The sequence below is a fragment of the Anser cygnoides genome, chromosome 16 (assembly GCF_040182565.1).
Source record: "Anser cygnoides isolate HZ-2024a breed goose chromosome 16, Taihu_goose_T2T_genome, whole genome shotgun sequence".
In the NCBI taxonomy this organism is placed as follows: domain Eukaryota; kingdom Metazoa; phylum Chordata; class Aves; order Anseriformes; family Anatidae; genus Anser; species Anser cygnoides.
In genome coordinates, this window is record NC_089888.1 from 8,380,991 (window position 1) to 8,393,308 (window position 12,318).

The following is a 12,318-nucleotide window of genomic DNA, read 5'->3' on the forward strand; positions in this document are numbered from 1 at the left end:
AATCCATAACGCTATGAAAAGATGAGGGACCTCTAGCTAGTAACTTCAAACCAGGTGCATTCCATATGAACAATGGTGAAAATGAATCTTACTCCTAAATACAGGTGACGATATATATATATATATATATATATGTGTGTGTGTGTGTGTGTGTGTGTGGCTTCTTGATCACCTATATTTGCATGTGTGTTCTTGATCTCTCTTGTACAAGAGAGATAGAGGAAAAAAAAACCCTGCAGCATCTCATAATTAAAGTTATTTTCCAATACAAGAAAACTGGATCTGTAAACAATTCTGAAAATGTAAAGTTGTTTGCTTTCACACCTGATTCTATCGACTTAGCTTAGCAATCACCTTAGCTGGATTAATATTGAACAGTTAAAAATAGAGTAGAACACAGGGGAAATCAGTTTTAAAGCACAGAAAATGCAAATTAGTTAGTAACACTGGAAAAGACTGACTAAAGAAATATAGAGAGGGATTTAGTTTTGCTTGTGGGGTTTTGAAGAATTCAAATAATTGATTAATCCTGTACTGAGGAGGATCAAATAATATTTCTACAGTGCAACTATTCAAACCTCTAGCTAAAATCACAGTCTCAATGGAAAATTAAGAACCTAACCTTCCGTAAAGCTAAAGGTCTTCAGGCTCTAAATGTAATGTATACTTCCACAAAACAGTTTACTAGGTAGATGTAATCTTCACATTTATCTGTATTTAATTTTCAGTTATGTGTTCCAAGCTGTTTCAATTCTGTTTACATAAATTTCTTGATATTCCACTGTTAATTCATGGGAACAGATGCTGTCTCTCCACATACATCTAGGCATGATTTAAAAAGGAAATATTCATTTATATAACGACCTAGGAGCCAGGTACCTAAGCTGCATTGCTCTGCTGTCATTGTCAAAGCAGTCAGGATGACTGGGGTTCTGCTGACAAACTCTCCGTTAGCACATCTAGGAGAACAAGACCACGTTCTTGGAGGACACTTGCCAGATATTAGAATATAAAAACCTTGCTATGGGAGAGAAACACAGTGCAAACCATCAACAGACGCATGTAGTTTTGCGGTTTTTATGTGCAGACCCAAGCAGAAGGAGATAGGCTCCTTTTAATGGGTAGAATTCTAGAATCTTTAATGTAGAAGGCAATCAATTTTTTTTCCACCTAAGATTTAAAATCAGCAGCCAGTCAAAACCACTGAGTAAGAGAAGATAAAGAATCTGAATCGATCATGTAGTACTACTAGTTACTAGGTTCATGTCTGCAAAACAGAAAGGAGAGGAAAAAACAAGCTGTAACAATCTGCGTTCACAGTGCAGTACTAAGATGCTTTGGACTCTCAATAGTAAATGAGAGGCAAAGATACCAATCCCTACAACCTGACAACACTTTACAAGGAACGGCTCTGAGAAAAGCTTTCCTTCACGATGGTACAAATGCCATACAGGGTTAAAAGACAAGGGCACAGGGAATCTGCGCTGCACATATCACACAGACTGAAGATGAAATAATTCCTTTGTGGTCAGGCTGCTTTGAAGCTTAAAGAAAAAGCAATACAGTTGCTAGCTAAGGAGGGGGAAAGAAAAACGGGAGGAGAGGGGGTGACTTGAAATTCCAAAGCCTATTCAAGTCACAAAAAAATAAAGGCTTAAGTGGCAACAAATGGCTTTTCACCTCCAGATCATTTGATTCGTGTCTGTCACAATCTAATATAGGCCAGATTACGGTTCTTAGAAAGTCGGTGCTCTCATTAGGATGGCATCCATACCATAAAATAAAACCGCTGGTGGCAGTGCCTACAACAGCGGTTTGCTGGAGGCCAGGTGGCCATAAGCCGTGTTTATGTCTAATCCAGGCTATAAAGGCCTCAGGACAAGGTGCTGTCATCTCACTGGCCTCTGAACGCCTAAGGCACCTACTGCGTGCTGATACACAAATCCTTGTTTCTCCTCTAACTTGTCTCGGGTCAGGTGTGAGACAGCTGAGCACAGTCCAGCAGCTTTGCGCTGCACGTGAATTCCAGCAGCAGTACTGACAGAGAGCTGTAAGCCTTACACCTGTCACTAGCAGTAAGCTCGCTCAACGTTTCAAAACTGAACATTTACGACATCAGGTATTTCAAGCCAATACACGTTTTAGCATCACAGAATGGTATCCAGCACTACTGACCCCCAATGAAGTCCCCTTAGAAAACACAGCCTATAACAACACGAAATACAAAGCACGCATATCTATCTAAATCTAGGCATCATTGCAGCCCAATCTGCAACTGCATTGGAGTTTCTAACAAGGAAAAGGAAGCTGACAAGTAGGAAAGTCAGTGAAACACGAGCGGGAAACAGAGCTCTGTTGGGATGCCTCATACCACTGCAAGTTTTCTCCCAAACGTGGAAGCCGTTAACTTAAAGATCCAACAATGAGTGAATAAACTGAGGAAATAAGGAATAAAGAAATTACAGAGGAATTTAGCATTTGGAAGGAAGAATAACAGGTTTAGATGAAGCTAGATGAAATAGTAGAAATGAAAAGATTAGAGCACTTGAAGAGTGCTTTTGAAAAATAAAGTGCACGCAGTAATTCTGCACTTGCAGGCAACTAACTGAAATGGCATGTACAATCATGCCTGAAAGATTAAAACTTCTGGTGGCAGCTCCAGAGACTTCAGCGCGTTACTCTTCGACAGGCAGCTCAGTCATCCAGGGAGACAAGTTGTGTGACATACTATCTAAGGCACTAAAAGCACCCCTTGAGAAAATCAGTTTGAAGCCCCTAAAAGGCAAGCCCCCAGCTGGGAGAGCAAAAGACATGAGAGCAGTACGAAAATGACCCATTTAAGAGCTTTGTGGTTACTCTGACAACTGCAACCTAGCATCAGAACAGCAAAGTTGGGTCAAAAGGTGATCACTTACAGATTATATCACCTCCGGGAAACAGTTTAATTCACAGGCAGATTCCACATTCTGTTGAAGAAAAAATACAAATGCTAGGCTGAATGTGTCGGCTCACTTCGCTTCATTTTCATAGGCAGCCTTCAGTCAGCCTGCCTCAGCTCCTGCACAGCAACCTTACACTGAAGGCAAGAGCTGCAAGAATCCTGATGTGGACACAGAAAATTGTTGCCTTTCCATTTAAGTATCTAAAAGATGTTCCAGTAATCCACTTTGGTAGCGCTTTTCTAAGCAGATGTAGGGCATCCACCCCTGAGGGGCCGCGAGCCCAGCCCAGCAAGGCAATTCATCCATCTGTCCCTGGCTCTTTCCCTCTGTACCTCCAGACAGAGCAGGAACGGAGCCCATAGTCTGGGAGCCCCTCACCTGGGAGCCCATCACAGAAGCAGTCGGGCAAGCACAGGACGCGGGTTCTTCTTGGGGTGCAGGGGCACTGCCACAGCCAGCAAGGGCACCAGCAGAAAGCTGCGGCATCACTGTGAAGATTTCTGACCCTATTCCAAACAGTATGTTTATCCGGGCTATTGCAGTGTGCCTGATCATTATCAGCTAAAACACTGAGCTATTTTCACAGACAGAAAGTAGCAGATTACCTGAGAAAATGAGGAGGGATATTACTTCCCACAGAAAAAAAAAGTTAACCTTTCACATGCTGCATTTCTGGAAACTTAGCCAGTAACTTGAACTTCCATTCTTACTTTGAGCTGAGCTCCTGGTCAGTTCTGCCTCTTCAAAGCTATGAAAATAAAATATTATGTCCACACTGCTGGGCCGTGATGCTGACTTTGCCTACAGTGCTATTCATGTCTCCGCAGCTCCTGAAGCCATTTATCGTACATCTGCTGCCCACCACCTGAAGCAGCACTAACACCTTTCCCTTGACACCAATAAACATATTTGCTGCTGTTAGCTTCCAGTGAAGGACCTCTAAAGCTTCCTAGAGCGCAGCTCAAGGAGCACTTCTCTACAGAAACCTGCAGCAGCAATTTAAACTCTGCTATCAAAGATAAGAGTTGATTCTTGCCTGTCTGGCAAAAATTATTTTCCAGATTTGGTCATTCTCAGGGGTATTAAGATCATTATGTAGACTGTAGGAATGATCAAAACCAGGCAAAAACTGAAAGCTGTTTTTTGGTGGCTCCAAAATCAGGCAAACATCCTCATTTTAACTAAAAGGCCAAAATTTTCCAGCAAAATTTCAAAAGTGTTGATTCGGGTCCCTATCAATCTTAAATTTTTGTACAATTTTATAAAACAATGGTAAAATATTTTCAATTTCAACTAAAATAGATTTAAAGTTCAACATCAAAAAATACTTAAGAATAAAAAGCTAGCAATTTTGACTCTCCTAACCAGTCTTGTTCCGATTATTGCCAGTCCATCTAGTACAGAGGTAGTGGCCCCTTGTGAGATACTTTTGGGAAAATTATGAAATAGTCGCAATATTTTTCACACATCAGCTCTGATGCTGAGCACAACAAATGCTCACCTGCACGTTCTTCTCAGAAGGAATCACTCTGAATCGGGGGACTGAGGACGGAACAGTCTGTGAAAGCGGGTCAGAGTTTGAAAAGGCCTCGCATTGCCCAGCCGAACTGTCTGCACCCATCGGAAAGGGCTGTTACCAGCCAGTTATGTAAATGCACTGACATTTGACCTACTATACATCTGATTTTTTCTGAACTAGAAAGTCATTTCATTGCCCAACATTTCCACTGCATTAATCGCTTATAGTTTGCTATAATATTGTCCAGATATCTCATACTGCCTGAAAGAAGTTTACTCTCCTGCAGCTCCTCTTAACAAAAAAGTAAGTCAAGCCACCATCAAAATTGCTTAATGTCTTTGGACTTCTTTTGAACCTTACATCCATACATATTTAAACATGAGATAATCTACAGTTCCGTTCTCAGGCATACTATCATCCGTTAAACACTCGCTATGTACCAAGAAAATAATTTAATAAGGACATTTTTAACAGAGGAGAGGGGGTCTGACGTGCACTGCTGCCACATCAGAGACCTCTTTTGTTTTGGATGGCTTCCATGGTAATTCTTATCTCCCGTTTGTGGGGCTAGTAATCCCACTGTGTCAAGACAAATGAGCTCAGTTCTTCTATAGCGCGTGCTGAGTAAAACGCTCCAGTGAAAAGACAACGTCACAAGTCATCTACACGAATGTGAAGAAACAAGCAGTGTAAAAACAGTGCTAAGGGTTATCCTTAGCCAACTAACAAAGCTTCTCAGAAGCTTCTTAAAGCTTCTCAAAGTTGCTTAACCAGTGTCAAGGAATCACCTTTTAATTAGCGACTTCAAAATAGATCGAAGATTAATCCTAACAATAGCCTTACAAACTAGTCAAACACTGTTACACCTTGGGAAACCAAGACAGAAAGGCTGGATGACAGACAGACAGCAAGTCATGGCAGAGCCCGGATTTAAATCAGGACTGACAGAGGAATTCTGGCAGATCCTGCAGCACTGGTTTAAAACTTCACTGCCTACAGCTGTCCTCCCCATTCCTCTCCCAGAGGTTATTTTTCTCTCAGGCTCAGCAGAAGGAAGTATGTCGCCACACCGCACCCATCCTAGTTCAGTCTGGCACGCTACCTGGAGTCACAGAAGATAGGTGGGTTTGTGATAAGGTGCCAAAACTATTAATTGCAAAAGCTAGATTATGGGTGTAAATTCCCATCTTCAAGAGAGCAGCTTCTGAAAGGGAGGCCAACAGTAATGTCAAACCACTCCAATTTTCAGAACACAAGCCTCAGAGCCCACTTTATGCTTATCTCCCCAATTTATACTTATATTCTTTACCCTGTATGACTTGCAAGAATTGGACTTCATTCTCAACTTGACGTGCCCAGCTTCTTTTACTATGTCGGCAAGGTTAGGAAATTTATCTATGATTCTTTAAGCCGAGAACACACCGTGGCTAGGAACATAAATTGCAGAATGTTCTTCCTGAGAAAATACAGAAGTCTATTCTGACTCTGGGACCTGCGCCTGTCGTGAGCTGAAGGCAGCAGAGCTGGACATCTGACCTCACCACAGCACCCACAAAACTTTCCAGTACTGACCTCAGTAAATTCATGCTACAGGATTCTGTTTGAAAGCAATCTTACTTTCTCCTTTTTCCTTCAAGTCCACGGGATTACTGTGAAGGCTTTAAAGCTTTATTAGCTGTCTAAAAAAACAGGACGCAGAGGCTTTTGCTAAGAGAGCGTGAGACAGAGGAGAGATGCAACAGTTCTGAAGAACCTCACAGCAAGTTGTGTTCGAACTGTACAGTCTGAGATCTTGTGCTTAGGCATGTTATCCACCAGTCTTTCTTCCCTTCAGTGATGAATCTAGTCTCTCACTAATATAATCATTTTCCCTATATACTGTTGGCAGAAGGAGCATGTCCTTTAAAAAAAAAAAAAAGAAAGTCTGGATTTGTTTTGTTGTTGCGATTTGTGATTGGTCTGACAGTCCGCATCTATGAGACAGTTTGCTCTGGTTTCAGCACTCTCACTCTCTCAATTTATTTCTCAACAAGAAGCGGGGATACATTTGGGGCTGCTCCTCATGTATTAATCTTCAGGAAAGCCAAAAGGGAGCAGGACTGAAAGAAAGAATGAGGCAAACTAAGATAAATAGTAACAATAATACCAAGCATTTCTATCTGCAGGAGCACAAAAGGCAGAAACTGGACATCTGATCTTCACAATGTCCTTCTAACACAAGTATGCTCATTTTACTAATGAGATAACTCAATACATTCTTTGTCGTGGGATTTAATGCCAGGTTTGCCCCCAGAATTCCCAAGTCCCTCTCTAGAGGTACAGTCTAAGGAGGTGTGTAAGACAGGGCAGATCCAAATAGAGACTCTTACATCAAACTGGTAAAAACAACAAGCAAGTGAAAAACCCACAGGTGTACTGGGGGAAACAGATGCATTTGAGGATGTGTAAGTTGCTGGTTCACATCACTGTAAGGCTGCTGTCTGTCATCTTAAAGGTCAGGGCAATCAGAGAAGGTTCTTGATGACTGGAAAAAAGCCAAATGCCATCCTCATCTTCAAGAAGGTCAAGGAGGAAGATATGGGTAACTACAGGATGCTTAGCCGTACCTCATTCCCCAAGAAAATATGGAGCAAATCCTTTGGGACTCCACACCCAACACTTCAAACAAAAAGTGATTGAAGAGAGACAGCATAGATCTAATTAGGTCAAATAATTGATACCTAACCCAGTTAACAGCTGGCTAGAAAGCAGCTTTGGAGAAAAAAGTACAGGAGCCCTCACAGGCAACAAGCTGAACCAGAATCAACGGGGTGTTTCGGCAGTGATGAGAACTAATGGCATACTGGTGTGAGTAAAAGCACAACCAACAGACTTAGGGAAGCAATCACTCCGAACTATCTAGTACCTGCGAGACTGAATACAGAGTACTGTGTCTGGTTTTGGACTCCCCAATTCATAAAGGATTTACTGCACTGACATACTTGGACCAAGTCCAGCAGAGGACGATCAAGATGCTTGGGGGCTGGAGCACATATATTTTGATGAGAGGTTAAGACAGCCTGTTTCCTCAGCCTGAGGAAGAGAAGTGCAATACAGCTGATGTCTTCAACTACCTAATAGATGAAGACAGAGTTACTTAAAGAGAAAACAGAGCTGGACTTGACTCAGAAGAACACAGCAAAAAAACTACACACAATTCATAGGAGTTGCAGAAAGAGAAATACCAATCAGACATATGCAACAGATTACTGTTGATGAAGTACTCAAAGACTGGAACAGGTGCCCAGAGAGGTCGTAAAATCTCCATCCTCAGAGATGCTCAAAACTTGACTGGTCAAGACCCTGGCAAGCCTAATCTAACTCCAAAGATGACCTTGCTTTCAGTAGGGAACCAGACCTGATGACCTCTGAAAGTTGTTTCTAACTTCTATTATTCAGTAATTGTAACAGAAGCAATAAATTACTTGAACTCTGTCTGTGGTCTTAATCGTGTTAACCTTGGGCTTTAAACTCAGCATTTCCAGGCTATTTATTCCATTCCCTAACTGCTGAGGAATCCCCATGTGGTATTAGGGTTATATAGGTTTTGGTTAAGTAGGTTTTCTGCCTTCTTGCACAAGTTAAATTATAAATTAAAAGGAAAAAAAAAAAAAGCAGAGCTGTACTCATACTATCCAGTGGCACTTCAAACAAAACGTGCAAAGTCCAACAGTACTATCTATGTCTGTTACTCATGTCCAATACTCAACATTAATTTATTCATTACTCACTAATGTATCACTTGCCAACTGTTTCATTCCAGTTCCTAGGGGACTGAAAGTTACATCCACAGATGTTAGATAGCTTTTTCTCCCACAAGTGCTAAAGTAGAGGGCTAGGGATTCTCAAATAAAGTTCCAATCCCATCTCTCAGCCTTTCTGCAGCAGTGGGTTAAGGCATAAACAGCAGACTCCAAAGCTGTCAGTCTGAGACTTATATGAGCACTTTTTTCTTTATTAATACGGTGTCTGAGTCGAGCACATACAATACTAGAATAGTAATAACCTCAAATTATAGGTCCCTTTGCAATCAATTCTAACCAACATAGAAATCATCTAAGACATTTAAACATTTGGAGCCTCTTGCACATGGAACAGCAGCTGAAGTCCCCAAGGAAAAACTCAAATTGCTTTCACTTTCTGGAGTAATATCATAGACAAAAGCAAACAAAAACAATACCATCTATCTGAAGCATGAGGTAGCATTATATCCAGAAGGGAGTCTGTAATTATAATGAGAATCAGATAAAGCTAATAAAAAAATAGATTGACCAAAGAGAGACAACAAAACACAAGGAGTTCACCCTCCTTTCCTTGGTGAATGATTCACTCTGAGTCTGTCGCAGTAGCCAAGTCAAGGAAAGAGCCTGCTTCCCAAGCTGGCTCTCTGTTTCAATATTGCCATAATACAAAATAACCTTTTGACTCCTTGTCTAAGATGATAAAAAAGCAATCAGACATTATGAATGTGCAACATGACTGAGCTCAAGCTCATACTAGAAAGGCATCTGGATGTAGTCTACATGACTAAATAACAGCCTTTACTGTTACTGCACTTCTCTTCTATTATCTGTAAAATGGGGGCAACTAATCAGTATGAAACTTTGTATGTAAACTCACCCATTTTATTACAGTAGTTCCAGCAGCATCGAACAAGTTGTCAGAACCCCCCGGTGCAATTTATGACCACTGTCTCCTCTTCACCTGCTATGCACCTCACCAAAGAACTTAGCTTCATCTTCTTAGTAACTTCTTATGCACTGGAAGGCTGCTATTAGGTCCCAGTAAGGTTTCTCTTCTTCAGGCTGAATAAAGTCAGCTGTCTTAGATTCTTTTCACTGACTGGGTGCTCCAGCCTCAGTATCTTTGTGGCCCTCTCCAGAGCTCAGTCAAGTTTATCAACATCTTTCTTATACTGAGGCTTCCAAAACTAAACTTGGTATTCGAGGTGCATTTTAAGAAATGCCAAATAAAGAGAACAATCACTTCCCTCAATCTACTGGTCATGTTCATGTTGATATTGCCCAATAAAGCTGGTTGGCGGTAAACTGCTAACTCATGCTTAGCCTACTGTCTGAAAAGATCCCTGGGTCTTTTTCAGCAAAGCTGCTCTACACCCAGTCAGTCCCTATCTTGTACCACAGCAGGGTGTCAGTCCATCCCAAGTACAGGATATAGTGCTTATCCTTTTTGAATTTCAGGAGATTCAAGCAAAAAAAAAAAATATAAAGGAGAAGTATTAAAACAGATAGGTCTTGGTCCTACATTTCCTGTGTTTCCATTTAAGGCAATGGGAAATGAAAGCACACAGCACCTTGGGCAATCCAGCAGATACCAAAAACATGGCAAGCATACAGTAGCATTAAATTTAGCCTGACAAAATATACGGTATTCTAATGCTCAATGAGAAGGCATTCAGACAGTGAAACTGATCCACCCACAAGTCATAGCAGATGGAAAATTACACTCAGTTTCCAAGAGTAATACAGAAGGAAACAAAGATCAATGAGGTTTGGCTTGTACGTCAACCTCTAGTCAGCAGCTATGATGCTGTTCTACAGTAGTATAAGAAATCTGTCCACAGACACAGGAATAGCCAGCATGCATACACTGTCAAATCAAAGCTCAGTAACTCATCTCCAGCTGAGACCAACAACTGATGCTTAGGGTATAAAAACAGGGCAAGTATGCTGCATTGCTGCTCTGAATACTCTCCTAACCTACAGGAATTTGCAGCATAGAGGATCTCAGAAACAGAAAAGGTAACTTTGCTAAGTGACTTTGTCTGATCAACTTCAACATACGTAAATCTCTCATATACAACAACAACATTGAGTTCCAAACTTCAGCGATATATTACATGAAAAAAAAAAATAGTTTTCTTGATAATAATTTCTACTTGCTGCCTCATGCAATTTTAGATTTTAAAAAACTCTAATGAATCCTTCTTTAGTGTGGAAAAGACTAAAATCCTAGTCTGCTTAGCTGCTTCTCAAAGACAGGTGGTTCCAAACTCCAGTTCCAGGTGCCTTTGCTAGTTTTGCTGCAACAGGACCAGAACTTCAGTCAGTACTGAAGATGAAGCCATAGATTTACAGTGGTACAAGGTTTTTATTTTCTTTCTTTGCACTTCTCTTAATAATTCCTAACATGCAATTTTCTTTCCTGCTTGCTGCTGACCTGTGACCTGAAGGCTTTCATGAGTCTGTGATGCTTGTTCAGAGACCAACACCATGCAGGGCTCACTCACGTCACCCCCATTTGCATCACCTTGTATTATTGACATTTCATTTTGGCTACAAGTTTTTCCACCCAGTCTCTCAATGTTGCAGTCTGTCTACACTCTCTGCAGTTGGCGTTCACTTCTGTGATCTCAAAATAACTGTGTCAACAAGCTTTCTCATCTCATTGTATGCCTCATTTTCTAAATCATTTGTGAACAGCATGCTAGAGATACAGCTAGCATCTGAAAAGCTTCTTCAAAATCTTTTTGATCAGGAGCAGATAAATTCTTTGGGATTCCAACAGGATGAAGGAGTCAGCACCGCACACATACACTTTACAGGCCTGTCGTGGAACATATGTGAATAGAGATTTTAGCAGCTTGACATGAGCACAGCCACTGTGCCTAACTGGGAAATGAATCAGCCCAAACTACAAAAAAAAAAACAAAAAAACAAAAAAACAGTATAGTCCCACCACTGAGGTCCCATTTCTTTTTATATAAAAAAATAGGGTTTTCTAGAAGCTACAACTATTACCAAAAATAATTTCAAGACTGTAAGAATGATCATAGTATTTTGGTTTTACAGTCACATATGGTCCCAATGCAGGGGGCGCTCTGGAAATGCAAGAGTTAAGCAGGAACAGTACAGCGGTTGGAATGGACTAACCAGACTTCTCTGGAAGAGACACAATCAGGAAAGAGCCCTCCATCAATACGGTCAAGTTGTGACAGCTGAAAGTCTGTGTGGGACCAAGCAAAGGCAAAGCGCCCACCAGGGCTGGGCGCGAGGGGGCCTGGGCTGAGCCGTGAGGGTGACGGCAGTGCTGCGGAGCTGAGCCCGGCTGCCAGGGTGGCTCTGCACGTGCTCGATTTCTGCAGATTGTCTTGCATTTTTGTTCTTGGCAAGCCAGAGCAGCTTGGGAAGTATTTGCAGGTCTGGCTGCTTAAGCAGGAGCAGCAACGCGAGGAGCACAGAACAATTGCCCAAGATGGGCTTGCAGCATTACTGCTGCTGGAGGAAGAAAATCGTTTCCACAATAACTGCTTTCCAGCATCCCAGCTACGCTTTCTACAGCATTTCACCACCCAGCTGCATTACAAAAAAAACTAAGAGCTAGCATGTTATTTTCATACCTTTTCTTTTATAAGCCGTATTGACACATGGACTCTGCGACAAAATGAATGCTACTGAAGGCCCGAAATATCTGCACTGAATATAAATATATTATGAAATAGCTTTTAAACTCAGCCCTGAAGCACCTCCTGATTGGCTGCCAATGATGTCACACGCCCATAAAGCCCAATAAAAGGCAGGGGTTAACAAGTCTCCCGTCTGTGAATGAACCCCATGCAGCAGGAGAGCAGCTCGCGGGCAGGCAGGGATTAACGACACCATCTCGCAGGTAGCTAAAATCCCGCGACCTCAGGCCTCAGGGTCGAGCAAGCTGCACGCTGCCTGCCAGAAGCGTGCTCCTGCACCGGTCTCAGCAGTGCTTAACTAAGCATTGTTTACTCGAGAGAAAAGCCTTCCTAAAGGACACCGTAAATCACTGTCAGCTTTAAGGTTTTAAAGATGCACTCGTGCATATTCA

At 41.7% G+C, this 12,318-nt stretch overlaps 1 protein-coding gene across 1 annotated transcript in view; it reads right to left on the reverse strand.

Annotated features, from left to right (window-relative positions):
* The window catches only part of BCAS4 (breast carcinoma amplified sequence 4), a 40,612-nt gene that overhangs the window by 1,484 nt on the left and 26,810 nt on the right, over positions 1 to 12,318 (reverse strand). The window lies entirely within an intron of this gene.